This window comes from Miniopterus schreibersii, assembly GCF_964146895.1.
Source record: "Miniopterus schreibersii genome assembly, chromosome: 14".
Lineage (NCBI taxonomy): Eukaryota > Metazoa > Chordata > Mammalia > Chiroptera > Miniopteridae > Miniopterus > Miniopterus schreibersii.
In genome coordinates, this window is record NC_138114.1 from 56,198,097 (window position 1) to 56,213,519 (window position 15,423).

Here is a 15,423-nt window from a genome sequence, read left to right on the forward strand (position 1 = left end):
TGCTTTCAGACAAACTAGCTTGCCGCCCGCCCCACACCGTCCTGCGTGAGGAAGTGAAAAATCCACGGAGGACGTCGGCCACATCACGTCTTGGATAGAAGTTGGTAAAATGTGACGAATGCCCATGAGGACAGAGTCAGTAAGGTCAGACAGTTTGTGCCAGGGGCCGAGGGAGGACTCATTAATAACAAGGTAGGGGCAGGCAAGCAGCACCAGCCTCAAGGTGGCAGGCCTAGAAGGCTTCCTGGGGGAGGCGAGGGGGAGCGGGCAGGTCCCGCTCAGCAGAGAATGAGCTTCCCGTCATCACGGCCACTCACCTTGGAGTGAAACACAAGGTGTCGCTTCATTTTCAGACTCTCGCACGTTAAGTCACTGACGTTACCAGCGCATAAAGCTAGAGGTCAAGAGCACAAGCTTCCGAGACCAGCTACCCGGGTGCAAATCTGGCCTCCTGGTTACTAACCCGTCAAAGACACTAGATCTGCCTCAGGTGACCGCAGCGGTTGATGGTGGTTGCAGACACACACCACACACGGGGTGGACAGCACAGAGCCCGAAACACCCAGGGCTCCCGACAGTGCCGGTGGCGGCCACTCTGTCATTCCCGAGCAGAGGCTGGTCAGTCACTGCAACGCCCTGGCTCACACATCACCTCTCAGACGTTCAGGAAAGTTCCAGTGGAATCACTGCTCACAGAGATGGCTCCCCGTGGCCGAGACGGGCCTGGCTGACGCTGACCATTAGCCCACCATGTTCTGGGAATCGCCAGCTTAACTCTAGATCCGACCTAGATCCAGGCAATTCTGCACCCAGTGGGCGGCAGCTGAGGTCTTAGAGCGCTAGGGCCGCCGTAGAAATACTACGCCTTAAACAACAGAAAGTAATTTTTGAACGGTTCTGGAGCTAGAAGTTCAAGACCCAGGTGTCTGCAGGTTTGGTTTCTCCGGGGGCCTCTCTCCGTGGCTTATGGATGCCCCTTCCTCATCGTGGTCTTTCCTCTGAGTGTGTACAGGGCTGTGTCCTAATCTCTTCCTATAAATACACCAATCAGGTTGGATCAGGGCCCACCCTAGGGGCCTCATTTTCACGCAGTCACCTCTTTAAGGGTCCTATCTCCAAATGCAGTCACATGCTGAGGGACTGGGGGTCAGGGATCAACATACGCACGTGGGGGGACAATCGGCCCACAGCAGCTGAGTTGTTTTCCTCCCTACGTCTGTTATTACAGAGCAGAGGAGGGTCCCGGGGCTGCACCGTCCGCGTGGGCAGGAAGGCTGGGCCCCCTCAGGGGCGCGGCTCTGGGTCCCACGTGCCAGCTCCGCCCCGTGAGTCTGTCCGCAGCCTTCACAGGAGCACAAGCCATCAACGGCTTTCAGCATAAACAAAACCACCACTTCCAAAGTGCTTTCGAGAAATGAAAATGAGTTTTTAAATATGAACCATTTGTTGAACACAGGCACTAATGTGCACAGCCAATACTTCTCACTAATGGATGGGCTGAAAAACGAGTCTACAGCCAGTCTCTCATAATGAAGTGTGTGCTCTCCTTACAGTTACTAACGATTTAGCGCAGATCACTCCCTCGCTTAGGAAATGGAATTTTTACATCTTTTATCTCAGGTTAAATAAAATGAAATCATGTTGATGATATTCAGCCAAAAGAAAATGCAAAATAAGGGGGGGGGTGTGTTTTAATGCATTTCCTCAACTTTTACATTGCTAACGGCCGAGGGACTTTTATAATAGATGGTTGGCTCCTGGTGCTCCCATGAGGAAGGGGCAGAAATTCCCACTCAAACTGTTGATTTGCCAAGGTTCAGCCGTGCAGGCTCTTTTAGAGTTTGTTTTAAGTAAGTCCTTGGATCTACAAAATGTTTAATTTACTTGTCTCTTTTCTTTGAGGCAGCACATGAAACAAAATTAAATTCTTTTAAAACTGTGTCTGCCCGAACAGGCTGGGTGTCCACGCCAGCTTCACTCACACCCTCCGCGTGAAAGTGCTCAAGAGCCGAGAAAGTCAGGTTTGCTCCCATTTTCCTTCCCTGGCTTGAAACGGCCCCGGGCGTCCTGCGTGGCTATGGGAGGGGATGGTGAACGTCCTGGTGGTTGGGTATTTTTACGCATCACAAAATGATCGCCACAACGCGCCCGGTTACCGCCTGCCGCACGCAGTTGTTACGGGACCGTGGGCCTGTCCCCTCGGCTGGAAGGGGCTTTGACTGGGGAATAGGGGACCCGGAAAGCAGACTAAAGGCCGTTTAAGCAGCGAGGGCTCTCTTCCCCACGTAAACTTTCTGAAGCGAGTTGATTCCTGGGGTCGCTCAGCAGCTCAGTGGTGTCTGGATTCAGAGTTGGTGCCTCTGCTGTTTTCTGAGCCAAAAAGTCCACAGGGGGCGAGGCTGCCCCTCTCGCGGGGAGGAAGGTCTTCCCCAGAGGCCCTCAGTCTGGTTCCCCTCAGCTCTGCCCCAGGCCAGGCCCATGGCTGCAGGGGCCCGAGGGGCTGGACAGGGAGTGTCCGGCGCTTTCAGTCTCTGTTTTCACGGATCCAGGCTCCTCCAGCAGGGAGACAGGGGGGGCGGCCACTGCTGGTGCAGACGCCACCGTCCATGAGAATCCGAGTGCTAGGGCCACGTTTTCTCCCCCCCCCCCATATACTCTAAAGGCTTCTTTTTGCAAATGCATATATTTTCTCCTCCGGGTCCCCCCACCAGGGACGACACGTAGTAAATCGTGTAGCACAGTCTGCACGTGCGTATCTGAAACTTGTCCAAATGTGGGTTCCAGGGGCATCGGAGACAAGAACTAGCCTCGTCTTCCAAGAAGCAACAAGGTAGCAACGTAACTAGCTACAATGTAAATGCCTCGGTCCCTCTACTGAACCGGAAGATTAGGCCCTGGGGTCTGCTGTTAACTTACAGCTTCAGCAGATGAGTCCTCACAGTTGTGAGAAACCCTCCTGTCTCTTCCCGATTCCTTTTATCGTCAGGCGAGGACGTGTCCGGAGACGGAAATCTATAGCTATCACGCGCACCAGAAAATGTTCGGGGGGGAAGAGAGAAATAAGTAAAGTGTGGAAAATATTTCCATGATTTTATAAACCACGCCACTGAAGTAAAGGTACCTAAGGTTACCCCTGAAGGAGGAAGGAACTGACCGCACGCCTGTTCTACCGATGAAAGAAAGAACTGGAATTTGAGGGATAAATAGCGTCAGAGCTGGTCTGCCTGGCTCCAAATGCTGTATTTTTATCACATCACCAAACAAAACCCAGCACTCTAAGGATGAATACAGATTCTTTCCATTCTTCGAGTGAGTAGGGAATATTGTTTTATGTGAATTCTATGTTAACATGAGTTTCTTTTTACTTTCTTAGGTTTTGTGTGTGAGATGCAGTTTGACGCTCACGAAGTATGCAGCTTACAAGGGCACGTTAGGGCTTGGGAACTGCGTCCCGGTCTGTGGTCTACGCAATGGCCACGTACCGGGTTGGTGGGTCAGGCTCGAGGGCCTGCAGCTACCTCGGGGCAAATAAACGCTCAGGCTGCGTGTCCCCTGGACGGCGGTGAGGGGAGAGGCTCAGAGGACGCGAACTCCTGCGGAAGGAGCCAATCTCCTCTCGGCAAACCAGGTGTCAACTTGCTCATGAAACCACCCTCCGTGGCCAAGGCACAGCCGGGCGCCCGTCTGTTGCTCCGAGACCTCCAAGGCCCCAAACACCTTTGTCCCTAAGGCAGGGTGCGCCCGGCCGTCGCCGAGACGTGCGACTTTCTTCTGTGGAAAACCGTCTGGCTCTGAGGTGACCGCAGTTTTGAGGGGGTGGCGATCCTTCGCTCGTAAGAGAAATTCTCGCCCAGAGGCAGTGCCCTAGGAAAGGCCCCGGCTGGCCCCGGGCTGCAGGCCTTGCTCTGCGGACAGCGGCTGAGGCAGTGGGCGTCGAAATCACTGTCCTCAGAGCTCAGGCCACGCCAGACGTTACCCTGCCCCGGCGTCGTAACACAGCTGCCGACATCGAGAGATTGTGACTTTACTGTGGAAGATTCGACATGCAGAAAGAAGACAATCTCACATGGGTTGCTCCACTCTTAAGTAGTTATTTCGGATTGTTTCCTACTGTTACTGTCGATCGTTCTAAGACTCCCAGCTCCCACGACATAGTCTTACTCGGATACCAGGCTCCTCCGATATGAGGGATCTAAAGTGGCTGCTGAGCAGCACTGTACATGGACGGCTCTGCTGGGCGCAGGCTGGGCTTCCACGGTTCTCTCCCCGCCCGGCGTAGACAGTCTTTGGAAAATGCTTTCCCCGAATCAATTAAACGTAGTTGGGTATCCGCATGTCGCCAGAACTCGTTTTAAAAGCCAAGCTCCATCGGGTCCCTTATGTTACTTATGTTTCCGCACTGGGCCTGTTTCCCCACTGAGCTTAGGGGCGTTTGGTCAGCATGTAAACTCGGTCGGGGGCCCGGATGGGAGGCCGGGCTCATCCTTAGAATCTGTTCTTTCTGGGACTTACCCACCCTCAGCCCAGTGCCATTTAGTCCCCTCACCGACACTCAGGGGATGTCGTGACCGTTTCCCAGACGAGGGACCTTCCACTTGCGGGGCGAGAATTCAGCGATCGCAAACCTGAGCTTGACAATAATTAGACCAGCTCCACACGGCCGAGGCTCTGTTACTGCCCAGCGGAGGCGAGGCAGGGCGGCGGGAGGTCTCCCGAATTCAGTGGGAGGTCAGACTCCATTATCTCTAATGTGCCTTCTTCCTCTGAAAGCTGTAATTCTGTGGTCTCACCGCCTCTAACTAGTCCTGGCGCCAGATGACAGATGGGCACAGAGCAGCCAAGAAAGAAGGTAATTCGCTGAGAAATCTGGGAGCCACGTGGCCTCGTTTCGAAGCATCACATTTGTATGACCCAAATCGGAGCAGCCCACGTAGGATTTAGTTTCACTTAGGCCTCTCTCCGTGGTCTCAGGGACCCCGAGGGCAAAGTCCGTAACAACCCCTGACGTCTCCTGCTTTCCTCTCTTCCCTGCCACCCCGTGCCCGCTCTCCTAGGCGGCGCCCTCCCCTCGTCCATGCCGTCCTGTCCCGGCCACTCCGCTCGCCTGTCCCGTCGTGACCCGTTGGACCGGTTACCTCTTTTCCCTCCCCATGTCCTGTCTGATCCCTTCCCAGCAGGATCTGCACAGACGACGCCCCTTCTGCTCTCCGAGGTCAGGGAGAGGGGCCGAGAGGGCACAGAGCCGGCGGGCAGCCCCGGGAGTGTTCCGTGCGGGGCGAGGAGGGAGCCTGAGAACCTGCACTCAGTAAAAAGCTGGGCCCCTCACGGTGCGGGAAGCACTGCCGTTGTCCTGCGTCACCCGCGACTGCCAGCGGCCCCAGGGTGCCCGGTGCCCGAGAGCCGCCATCTGCCGGCGTCAGCAGGGTGGGTGCCTCCCGCACGGCCGCCCCCCTGGTGAAAAGACACAGGGAGGGAACGAGGGAGAGGCGGGCCCCACGCGGGCGAAGGGGAGGCCGCTCAGCCCCTCAGGCTGGCGCCCGCAGCCCAGGCTCGGCCAGCCGAGGACACTGGTGTGAGGACAAGGAGCCTGCAGCCGGGCTGTGTCGGTGCCCGCGGGGTGGACGGGCTAACCTGGCTGCCCGGGCGGGCTCTGAGAACCCTCAGTAACTGCGGCATTAGGATAATGTAGAAATGACACGCGCAGGACAGTGACTTTCATTATAACGCAGGGATTCAATCAGAACGCCCCCCCCCCCCGTGCCGTTCAGAGGAGACGCGCAGGGGCTCAAGCGCTCTCGGAGGAAGGACGTTTCAATAGACGCAGCAACTTTAGTTCATTACCTACCAACGCTTGGGACCTTCCGTGGGACGAGGCGGGCTTGCCTCCCCCTGCCCCTTTCCCGCCCACGTCCCTCACGCCTGGCAGAGCTCCTGGAGTCCTTGGCGAGATAATAACAACTTCTCGTGGTGGGTGGAGGCTGCGTAAAGGCGCATTGGAGTCCCGCAGGTAAAGCTATTTGCCCTCTAACGGCTCCAGGCTGAGCACCGGAGGAGCCAAGGCTTCCTGCAGCCGAGCACCTGCCACTGCCCCCGGGGAGGGAGCCTGGGGTGACGCCCGGGCAGGAGGACCCAGCATACGCTTCTGGGAGGCAGCGGGCCCGGCTGAGCGGAGACCTCAGGTGGTCGTGGTGGCGACACAGGAGGAGGGGGCCGCAAAGGAGAGGGACACCCAGGGGTGCGGCAGGGTGGAACCTACAGGATGGGAGACGAGGGGCTGCAGGGTCCTCCGGAGTCTGAGTGGGCAGGTGAATCAAGAGGCTTTATAACCAACGTAAATATCCGACACGTGCTCAGGGGCTTAGAGTTTTACTCCATCAAAATGTTAAACTAACACCGATTCAGAAGAACGTATGCTCCCCATGTTCTCTGCAGCGTTATTTACAATGGCCAAGACCTGGGGGCAGCCCAAGTGCCCATCAGTAGGTGACGGGTAAAAAAGCTGTGGGACGTTCACACCCTGGAATACTACACAGCTGTGAAAAAGCAGGATCCCTTACCCTTTGGGACGGCGTGGAGGGGCCTGGAGAGTGTTATGCTGAGTGAAATAAGCCCGTCAGAGAGAGACAAGTACCCCATGATCTCGCTCATGTGTGGAGTCTAATGAACAAAATTAAACTAGAAACAGACTCATAGACACAGAGATATAGATACAGCTGTCAGAGGGGAGGGGTCGGGGCTGGTGAAAAGGCGGGGAGATTAAACAACAGAAGTTACACTAAGAGGAGCGACAGTCGGCCTTGGAAGGAGCAGGGGGACTGGACGAATGTTTTACGAGTCACGGCGGTGGCCCTGTTTCGCTGTTGACGGAATCACGAATCTGATGACAACCTGCTCTGCATTTGTTGACTGTGTGACCTGCTGTGGGTTGAACCCTTAAATCACCTCCAAAGATGTGTTTATGTCTTAACCCCGGCACCCGGGAATATGACCCTGTTTGGAAATAAGGGCTTTACAGATGTGATCACGTTACGGTGAGGTCGCACCGCATCAGGGTGGCCTCCAAGCCCAGGGACTGGCGTCCCTCTAAGGAGAGGGAGTCTTGGGACACGGGTCTGGACGAACTCCAGCCTCCCCCGCCTTCCGCTCCTCAGCCCCTCCTGGGTCCCAGGGACACTGCTGCTCGGAGGACTCTGGCTCCAGAGTAAACCTCCCCCAGCTCTGCCAGGTGTCAGTCTCACTGAGCAGAGGCCGGTGCAAAGCTATGCTCAAAAGGAAAGAAATCTGGGGGGTGAGTAGAGGGGTCTGGTCAAGACTCCTGGGGAAAGGAAACCTGAGGCACTGGAAAGAGGCTCACCCTGAATAGGTTACGCACCTGGTCGCTGTCTGCAGGAGGGTGAGAGGCTGATTGATTGGTGACCGATTGACTGACGGGGCTACTCTGTTCTACCCTCTGCAGGGAATGGAAGTGTGGGCACGGTACTCACCCAGGAGCGGCGCCGGGGGAGGAGGGGTGACCCTTCTCTGCGGTTCTCAGGAAGGAATGGGGGGGCACCCGCAGCCGGCCATCCCCTGTGCAAATCTGGGAAGAGCTGACGTCTCTCCCCCGCCACCAGAGGCTCAGACGGAGGCATCTCCGGGGCTGGACCCCCCGCGACAGCACTTGGAATAAACTCGGCTGATCTTCTCTCCTTGATGGAAATGTGAGCAGATCCCAGCTGAGCTGCCTCCTCTCCTCTTCCTGGTAACAGCCTTGGTCAGCGGGGGGAAGGGGGGACGCCGGAGTGTGGACCTAACTGAAAGTACCCACTGACACCAATGAGCGTTGGCGCGGAGGGACCGAGGCGGTCAGAGTTCTGGGGGCTGCCGGGCGACGCGAGCGGCTTCTGCTTTCCCACTGCCCACTCACCCCTTTGGCTCCGGCCTTGGTTTCGCTCCCTCTCTGGAAGCCACGGGGCCCTCGGCTGGCTCAGAGGCGCCCACGGCCACCGAGCGATGCCAGGGGTGCCGCCCGTGTCTCTGCAGGAGGAGCTCCACCCCCAGCTACCAGCCCCTTCAGGCTCCTTCCTCTACACGAGGCAGATACAGGAGAAAGTGAGGCGAGGAGAGGGCAGCCCGGGCACCTCGACGCCACCAGCTCAGCTGAGCTGACAAGAGACGCTCGTCGGCTTCCGTCGCCTGACAAACCGGGTCCATTCACCCACCTGCTCAGACTTCAGGGAACACTGACTACGTGGCAGGCGCGCTGGGCCCACAACAGGTCTTTCTGTCTCCTTCCTGCAGAGCAGAGGCTTTCCCACCCTTGCCCCTGTGCCCTCGTCCAGAACGAAAGCAAAGGGGCATTTATGTCCAGGAGCATCTTACGGCTTCAAGGGATCTCCTGTCGAACTCTCAGCCTGTGCCTTCTTCCCAGACCTCACTCCAAGGCCCCCCACGGTGCGCCTGCTCCACGGGTCCCCCACGGTGCGCCTGCTCCACGGGTCCCCCACGGTGCGCCTGCTCCACGGGCCCCCCAGGGTGCGCCTGCTCCACGGCCCCCCCACGGTGCGCCTGCTCCACGGCCCCCCCACGGTGCGCCTGCTCCACGGGCCCCCCACGGTGCGCCTGCTCCACGGGCCCCCCACGGTGCGCCTGCTCCACGGCCCCCCCACGGTGCGCCTGCTCCAAGGGTCCCCCACGGTGCGCCTGCTCCACGGCCCCCCCACGGTGCGCCTGCTCCACGGCCCCCCCACGGTGCGCCTGCTCCACGGCCCCCCCACGGTGCGCCTGCTCCACGGGCCCCCCACGGTGCGCCTGCTCCACGGGTCCCCCAGGGTGCGCCTGCTCCACGGGTCCCCCAGGGTGCGCCTGCTCCACGGGTCCCCCAGGGTGCGCCTGCTCCACGGGTCCCCCAGGGTGCGCCTGCTCCACGGGCCCCCCACGGTGCGCCTGCTCCACGGGCCCCCCCCGGTGTGCCTGCTCCAAGGGTCCCCCACGGTGCGCCTGCTCCACGGGTCCCCCACGGTGCGCCTGCTCCACGGGTCCCCCACGGTGCGCCTGCTCCACGGGCCCCCCACGGTGCGCCTGCTCCACGGCCCCCCCACGGTGCGCCTGCTCCAAGGGTCCCCCACGGTGCGCCTGCTCCACGGCCCCCCCACGGTGCGCCTGCTCCACGGCCCCCCCCCAGTGTGCCTGCTCCACGGGCCCCCCACGGTGCGCCTGCTCCACGGGTCCCCCAGGGTGCGCCTGCTCCACGGGTCCCCCAGGGTGCGCCTGCTCCACGGGCCCCCCACGGTGCGCCTGCTCCACGGGCCCCCCCCAGTGTGCCTGCTCCACGGGCCCCCTCCAGTGTGCCTGCTCCAAGGGTCCCCCACGGTGCGCCTGCTCCATGGTCCTCGGGAACAGCCCCCACTACTTGGCGATAAGAGAGATTCTGGGTCACCGAGTCTTCAGGGCCGTAGCGTCTCAGCACCCGACAGCCTGCAGAACCCACCTCGGCTTCCACTCCCCACCTGCGCCTCAGGAGCCCCGCCCTCTGCACGGCTCAGGCTTCCGCCTGAAGCTGCCAGGAGCCGCTTACAGGCAGGACCTTCCTTTTGGACGCTGGTCAAATACGTGAAGGCTGAAGGTAAATGCTATGTTTTGGAAGATGGCTTCTGTTCTCCGAGAGATAAAAATACACTATGAAACTCCTACCTAGACTTGCCTTTTAGGGTTAGAAAAATATTAACACTATTTTTCCTCCATTCTGTACGTGTTCTTCAAAATCAAATATATATTTCTATCTTTGTCCAGTGTAATACACTTATAAGACCCATAATTCTTACCATTAGTATCAGACCTTTAGTTACTTATTTCTACTAATTTTTATACAATAAATAGAATACAATAAATCGTATAAGTACACACTGAGGTAGCAAGAGAGCACCCAAACCAACTGGTGGCTGGCAGCTTATTCCTACCTGGTAATTATCAAACACTCGTACGATGGAATATTATGTAGCCATTAAAAATAATGAAGTAATGTGCATGTATTTATACAGAAAAAATCTTTACAATATGCTATTAAATACAAAGCTGGTTATAAAACAGTGTTTGTAATAAAATCCCATTTTAATTGTATGCGGTCTTTGTAAGATCTATAAAATAGCTACATTGTATTGAATGCTTACTAGGTACCAGGCACTGACTTAAGACTTGATACATATTATCTCATTTGTTCCTCCTAAAACACTGTACAGATGAGAAAACTGGATCAAACAAAGTATAAATGAATTCTCCACGTGACAAGTAAGTGATGGGGGAGCTATGGGTCCTGTCATATGGCCCTGGAGCCCCGTTGTACATACACCTGTGGAGAGTTTAAGGCAAGATCAACATGGGTCGTTTCTGTAAATAAGTCATTTTCTTCTTTTAGCTTATTGGTAGTATATATTGTAAAAATTGTATATGTATGTAGTATATTTATACAATGAATGTCTACATTGGAGAAATAACCAGAGAATAGTGATTGGAAAAGGACGTGGTCTGAGGAAGGACGGCTACGCATCTTTGTTTCCGCCTGTTGAGCTCGCCGATGCATTTCGGGGCCACCCCGCAGCACGACTCATCTGCCTATAATCCTCCTAAGTGCTCCGGAGTCTAACTGGTTAGTTGCTTAATGAAAGCAATTCCCTTTGAGATTCTCTAACAAGCTCAATAATGCCTTTCAAAACAGCTGAGTAACCAGGTAAGCTGCGTGGTCCGGCTGGGTTGGGTCCCATCGCCGGGGCAGCAGGGGATCATCAACCATTACAGAACCGCATCTGCGGGGTCCACGGCCCAGCCTGTGCCCGTGTGTGTGAAAGGGGTGCTGAGGTGGGAGGGGTCTGTTCTCAGGGACCTGTGGCTGCACTGACACCCCCAAATCTCCTCTCCACATACACACTTTTGTTCCAGAGGGATAGAAACTCCCTTTTTTTTTTTAATCCTCACGTGAGGATATTTTTTCCACTGCTTTTCAGAGAGAGTGGAGGGGAGAGAGAGAGAAACATCAATGTGAGAGGCCAGGGATCGAGCCTGCAACCGAGGTACGTGCCCCTGGTGGGAATCAAACCCGGGACCCTTCAGTCCACGGCAGACACTCTAACCACTGAGCGACCGGCCAGGGCTCTTCCATTTTCATGAGACTGTTCCCAGGTCAAGTCCCCTTTCTGGGTTTTGGCACCTTCAGCAGAAGTTGCATAGACGATACCTGAGCATCGTGGAGCCTTAACAGTGCACCCCGATAATACTTCACCCAGATGTGGGGAGTGTGTCTCGGCGGAGAATTCAGCTGGCCCGGGGGACGGCAGGTTCCACTTGGAAGCACCTGCTGCCCTTTGCAATGGGACTGACAAGAACGAATCACGAACCAGACGTGTCCTTTCCAAAGACTAATGCTGCCCTCAGACACCAGCTTAATGGGCTTTTACCTCGGTGGGAAGTACGTTTCTTCTGTCCTGCAATTTCATCAGTGTCTGTGGGCCTAATGCCTTTGACTCCTGCGTTCTTGCACCACGCCCGCCTTTGCCACAGTCCACTCCCCACAATCAATGAATCACCTGGTGCAACGGCTGAAGAAAGCTGAGGTTCAGCCTCTGGCCGGGGTCAGGGACCGGTGCTGACCCCGTCCGCCTTTCCTGCGAATGGAGCCCTGATCAAACAGCTTCAACTGTCAGGACTTGTTTCCTGGCCTGCAAACTGGGGTCTGAATTCCCATCTTACCCAGGAGCCGGGAGCGTGCGGCTGGGACAACGCGCCGGAGCCCACTTTGGGTGTTGCCAAGGTCTATGTAAACGTTAACTCTGCTCCACCGTATCATCCGCCCACCCGCCCCCTGGGTGTGCTAAACCCCAGGCACCCACGCTCCCCACCAGCCAGGCCCTCCCTCCTCTGGGCCATGTGGCAGAGGAACAAAGTCTGTAATTATTTTATTTGAACGACTCTCTCATTTTAGAAACTGCAAAATCTTCAGAGAAAATAAATATCCTATGATACAGCTATACCCCTAGGAGAGCCATTAGGAGACTCTCCTAGGCAAAGTTATATGGAAAATATCCCCAGGAGGTTCATTTTTCCACTGAACCGTTAAATAAAATAAAAATGAGAACCTCTCCTGTCACTCCTACCACCCCCCACTCCCGCCACATTCCCTATGGACACAGAATTCTTGTGGTACTATGAAGGTTACTTATATTTTGTTGCAAATATAAATATTAGTTGTCTACGCACTTAAAATTTAGTATTTACATATATAGGGTCATCACAAACATTCAGAAAAGGTGAATAATTTTTCTGCAAAAATAGCTTTAAACCTATAAAAGGTCCTTCCCGTTCTGAAGTAATTCATACCTCTTGACCCTCAACTGAAATGAAAGTTTCTGGCCATAGGCTTGGGGTGCATCCATTAGTTGCGAGACCATCTGTGCAGAACCACCTCTCCCATAGCACGTCTTAGTCACGCAGAGAGATGCACGTCCTAGTGACGCAGAGAGAGGCACGTCCTAGTGACGCAGAGAGAGGCACGTCCTAGTGACGCAGAGAGAGGCACGTCCTAGTCACGCAGAGAGAGGCACGTCCTAGTCACGCAGAGAGAGGCACGTCCTAGTCACGCAGAGAGAGGCACGTCCTAGTGACGCAGAGAGATTCACGTCCTAGTGACGCAGAGAGAGGCACGTCCTAGTGACGCAGAGAGAGGCACGTCCTAGTCACGCAGAGAGAGGCACGTCCTAGTCACGCAGAGAGACGCACGTCCTAGTCACGCAGAGAGAGGCACGTCCTAGTCACGCAGAGAGACGCACGTCCTAGTCACGCAGAGAGGGGCACGTCCTAGTCACGCAGAGAGACGCACGTCCTAGTCACGCAGAGAGACGCACGTCCTAGTCACGCAGAGAGACGCACGTCCTAGTCACGCAGAGAGGGGCACGTCCTAGTCACGCAGAGAGACGCACGTCCTAGTCACGCAGAGAGACGCACGTCCTAGTCACGCAGAGAGACGCACGGCCCAGTCAGCACACTAGCAGCTCCCAGCCCCAGGTGCCAAAGTCCCGCCCAGGTCTAAGCGAGCAAACTGGAGCCGGAACTGCTCTGCTTGACCCAGATGTGAGCAAACGGTGTGGCTCTGAGGCTCCTCAGGGCTCCTCTCTGATCCTTCCATCCTCATGGACAGCCCAAAGCCTCTGCCTTCGGGGAGGTCAATAGAGCGTCCAGCTGGCCTGAGCACAGTAATTCCTACTGCCCGTTAAATGGCATTTAGTTACCCTCCCCTCCTCCTGCGGTGTCCCAACCCGAAATCTCTCAAAGGAATAATGGGACTATTTCTGAGTCACCCCCTCTTTGTTTTAGTGGCCACATGAGTTTCATCTGAACCCCCTCTTATCTTCAGCCCGCGTTGCATAAACCCGAGAACTTTTTCTGAGCAGTCGAGGAGAGACAAGCATCTGGTTCACTCTCTAAAGGGAAGCGCGGTCCACCGTGAAAACCTCACACGTTAAATAAGCCAAGTTTGCCAACATCTGCCCTAAGCCGCCAGCGGCACAGCAGCCCGGGCAGTCGGCAGGTCCCTGAAGGACACTCTCAGCCAGTTCACTGACTTTGTTTAGCGATTTCAGGTTGGAGTTCACAGTGAGGTCAGTCCTTCAACCCGGCTCTGCCACCTGCCCCTGGAGCTCCCAAAGCCCACACACATATTTAGCTACTGACAACTCGGTTTAGATGTCGCTTCTTCAGTGGAGAAGGATTAGCTCAGGTTGCATGGAAAGCACCCAGCATGTTAGACACAACAATGCTCAACCAACAAAGCTACTACTACTATTATCGTTATTACCACTGCTAAGTGCAAATCTTACCACCTCACTGGGGGAGGCCTACACCAGCCTCAGATCCAATGCAAAGGGGGCCCAGAGCTCATTTATCTGGAAAGATGAAAACGTTGGAGCTCGTATGGGGCTGAGCTCCCCATCCAAGGGCGTCCAAGCCCGAGTGCACAACCACGGTGATAATTCCTGCCACTGCGCACAGAGCCTCGAGAGCAATCAGCTCCTATCAGCTGTTATTAAGTTATTTTTGTAACAAAACACCTTTCATTTCTATGCAAATGCAAGGAAGCCAACAGGAGGCTAGTTTATCTAAAGGTGTTCTTGCAGGAATTCGGTTTGTCCCTCTGAAGACGTGACAGGAAAGGTACAGAGAGGAGAACAGCTTGAAGGGTTCTGAGCTGCTGATAAAGAAAAGGCAGCTTCCTCCTCTTTGAATTTCACACCGAACCTTCTCACCTTGGCCAAGGAGAGCGCGCCCAGGCCTGTGGTGGTAACGCCTGCAGAGAACATCGAGCACCTGTCTGCAAGATGCAGTTGCCATGAAGTAAATCCCAGCCCACGTCTTGCCACCTGGAAATGTCAGCACAGAGACTGACGACAACGCCCAGTGCCTGCTATGTCTACAGGGCCCCGGGGAGGGTCTGGGACAACTTTTGGGAAAGAAATACCCAAGCATAACATTTTGAGAAGCAATTCAATATAGAAGGAAGAACATCGTACTTGGGGGTGGGGGGCAGGAATCTGGAGCCTGAGCCCAGCTCCACACTTCAGATTGTGTCTCCTGGACAAGTCGGTAGCTTTCCTGAGCCTTAGTTTCTTACAGAAACAGAAATCGCCATAACCGTGCTTTTTTCAGAGTTACCATTCATTTTGAAAAACATGAAACAGAGGCCGTGAAAGCACTTGGGAAATGAAAGAAAACTATCTGAATTACCAGCACTTTTCATTCAGTCTCCGTAAGAAAGGAGAGGCCGATGTGGGACATGGACACACCCGGAGGGATCCGCACGGTGACTATACGAGCTCTGCTGCCTCACGCGGGGATCACCGGCTCTCCTCGTGCTCACTGTGACACATGCTTGGAATTACATCCAGGTTATTTCACGCCAATTGGAGTCAGGGGCGCGCGAGTTGAGCAGAAAATGGTGTGATTGAGTATTTACTGTGAACAGAGCTAAATTGGCAGCAACGGCTGGAGGGGCTGGTTTAGGGCATCAGGAGGCAGTAATAAAACATGATTGAATCCCACTGCGGTCCTGGAGGGAAAAGAGGAATTTCCAGCATCACGTTTTGTGACGGTGTTCGATTGAGGCCTGATCTCTGTTGACTGACTCAGGTGCAAACCACTGGCTGCCTGAAGGTCTCACCGTGCTGTGCACCGACTTTCACAATAACCTGTTATGTGGGATGATGCGCGGAACTGGGGTCTCCTTTGGACATGTGCAAGGAGACCGGGTCCTCAGGTGGGCCCTGGATAGGACGGGCCCTGGATAGGACGCGCCCTTCCCATGTGCGGCAGGTCTTTGTGGGGGATCAGCTGGACCGCGTCTGAGATACACGCGGGTTATGACAGTAAACGTGCATATGGAAAAACAGGACGCACTGTAGA